Raw genomic sequence first — 3,057 nt, 5'->3', positions numbered from 1 at the left:
GCTCCACCGACCTACTTCTTCCTCCTATATATACCCATATACCCCAAAAACATCCAGGAGCACCATAGATCTGGAGTTCCGCCGCCGCAAGCCTCTATAGCCACCAAAAACCAATTGGGACCCTGTTCGGGCACCCTGCCGGAGGGGGGATCCCTCACCGGTGGACATCTTCATCATCCCGGCGCTCTCCATGACGAGGAGGGAGTAGTTCACCCTCGGGGCTAAGGGTATGTACCAGTAGCTATGTGTTTGATCTCTCTCTCTCTCGTGTTCTTGATTTGGCACGATCTTGATGTATCGCGAGCTTTGCTATTTTAGTTGGATCTTATGATGTTTCTCCCCCTCTACTCTCTTGTAATGGATTGAGTTTTCCCTTTGAAGTTATCTTATCGGATTGAGTCTTTAAGGATTTGAGAACACTTGATGTATGTCTTGCATGTGCTTATCTGTGGTGACGATGGGATATTCACGTGATCTACTTGATGTATGTTTTGGTGATCAACTTGCGGGTTCAGTGACCTTGTGAACTTATGCATAGGGGTTGGCACACGTTTTCGTCTTGACTCTTCGGTAGAAGCTTTGGGGCAATGTTTGAAGTTCTATGTGTTGGTTGAATAGATGAATCTGAGATTGTGTGATGCATATCATATAATCATACCCACGGATACTTGAGGTGACATTGAAGTATCTAGGTGACATTAGGGTTTTGGTTGATTTGTATCTTAAGGTGTTATTCTAGTACGAACTCTAGGATAGCTTCATGTTATTTACTACGGACTCTTGAATAGATCAATCAGAAAGGATAACTTTGAGGTGGTTTCATATCGTACCCTACAATAATCTGTTCGTTTGTTCTCCGCTATTAGTGACTTCGGAGTGAATCTTTGTTGCATATTGAGGGATAGTTATATGATCCAGTTATGTTATTATTGTTGAGAGAACTTGCACTAGTGAAAGTATGAACCCTAGGCCTTGTTTCCTAGCATTGCAATACCGTTTGTGCTCACTTTTACCGTTAGTTACTTTGCTGTTTTTATAATTTCAGATTACAAAAACCTATATCTACCATCCATATTGCACTTGTATCACCATCTCTTCGCCGAACTAGTGCACCTATACAATTTACCAATGTGTTGGGTGTGTTGGGGACACAAAAGACTCTTTGTTATTTGGTTGCAGGGTTGTTTGAGAGAGACCATCTTCATCCTACGGCTCCCACGGATTGATAAACCTTAGGTCATCCACTTGAAGGAAATTTGCTACTGTCCTACAAACCTCTGCACTTGGAGGCCCAACAACGTCTATAAGAAAAAGGTTGTGTAGTAGACATCAGTGCGCCGACACGTCTCGCTGGGAAAGCACCACACCGGCTACAGGCTCGCGACCGGCCGCCTCTGCTACATCGACGGCAAAAACCCTCCGCCCGACTCTTCGAGTCGCCCGGAGGCTCCACCTAGTGGGTGCGCTGGCGCGGCCCACTGGAAGCAAGCCGTGTCGGCTGTAGCCCGCAGCCGGCTGTCATCGACTGCATCAATCAGCGGACTCTATGTCCGTGCCCGACAACATCAGTCGGCGGACCCCGCGTCCGCGCCTGACAGGCTCAGTCGGCGGACCCCGCGTCCGCGCCCGACAACATTAGTCGGCGGACCCCGCGTCTGCGCCCGACACCATCAACCGGCAGACCCTGCGTCCGCGCCTGGCAGGGCCCCGCGCCCATCAGTCGGCGGACCCCGCGTCTGCGCCCGGCACCCTCAATGTCGTCAGCGCTTCGTCATCAACAAGACCCTCCACCCAACTTTTCCAAGTTGCCCGGTGGCTCAGAGGCTACACCCAGCGGGTGCGCTTGCACGCCCCGCGCCTGTTGCACGCCCGCCTCTGGCTGCAACCGGCACCCTTGACGCCATCTTCTGCACCAACAACCCCGAAAACCCTCCGCCCAACTTTTCTAAAGTTGCCCGGAGGCTACACCCAGCGGGTGCGCTCGCGCGCCCCCGCTGGAATCAAGTTGCAACGGCTGCGGTCCGCAGCCGGCCGTCATCGACATCTCCTACATCAATGCCCGCTAAAAAACCTCCGCTCAACTTTTCCAAGTTGCCCGGAGGCTCGGAGGCTACTGTCGGGGGAATGACGCCCGGGTACCCCAAAGACGGCGAAACAACGCTTCAAGACATCGGGGCGGCCAACGCCCCCCAGTCCGACTGCTCCAGCCGCTCCAGACGGCCCCTTGTCCGACTGCCCCGGCCGGCTCGCCACCCGACTGCCCGGTCGGCTCCCCGCCCGGCTGCTCCAGCCGGCCTGCTACGCGAAGTCAACTATGATGTCCCATCCCACAAGACACCGACAAGAAGGCTGTACCCGACACTATTGAGCAATAGTGTCGTACTGTAGCCTGCATCACACATAGCTTAGATCTTAAGTTACACATGGCTTGAGATGTAATCTACTCATTGTAGCTTACATCTCAAGTCACCCATGCCCACACCTATATATACTAGCACCCATCCATCCATCCAGGGACTCCCATGACCACGAGCCATTCGGCCACCAGGCACCCAGGCCCACACGCCACTTTAGCTAGCTAGCTCTCTGCTACTGCTTCATCCATGATACAGCTCCAGGAGCACTCTATACTGTAGATATACCATATATATACAGACATGCAGGAGTAGGGATATTATCTCTCCGGAGAGCCCCGAACCTGGGTAAACCTCTGCGTGCTATTTGCATGCCCGTCCCAGATATTCCACTGTAGCCTTGCTCCATCCATGATAAGCCACCTCGTGGCATCTGCCGTGACGCGGTACCCCCTGGCTACTCCCGCGAAAATACCACGACACTTCTATAAAAAAATAAAGAGTACACGGTGAAAGTAACTATCAAGGCAAAATTTTGCACATATCATTTTTAAGTATCTCTAATCCAAAGATTCGTAAATATGCTAGTAGTTAAACTTTCATGGCCCGTAAAAAAATAAGTACTCCATCTCTGCCCAAAAGGACAGCTTTACAACGATGGGAGCGACTTACACTAGCGCTAAAAATATGACAATACCGCAAC

The sequence above is a fragment of the Triticum dicoccoides genome, chromosome 3B, assembly GCF_002162155.2.
Source record: "Triticum dicoccoides isolate Atlit2015 ecotype Zavitan chromosome 3B, WEW_v2.0, whole genome shotgun sequence".
Classification (NCBI taxonomy): domain Eukaryota; kingdom Viridiplantae; phylum Streptophyta; class Magnoliopsida; order Poales; family Poaceae; genus Triticum; species Triticum dicoccoides.
Note: the sequence above shows the minus strand (reverse complement) of the source record.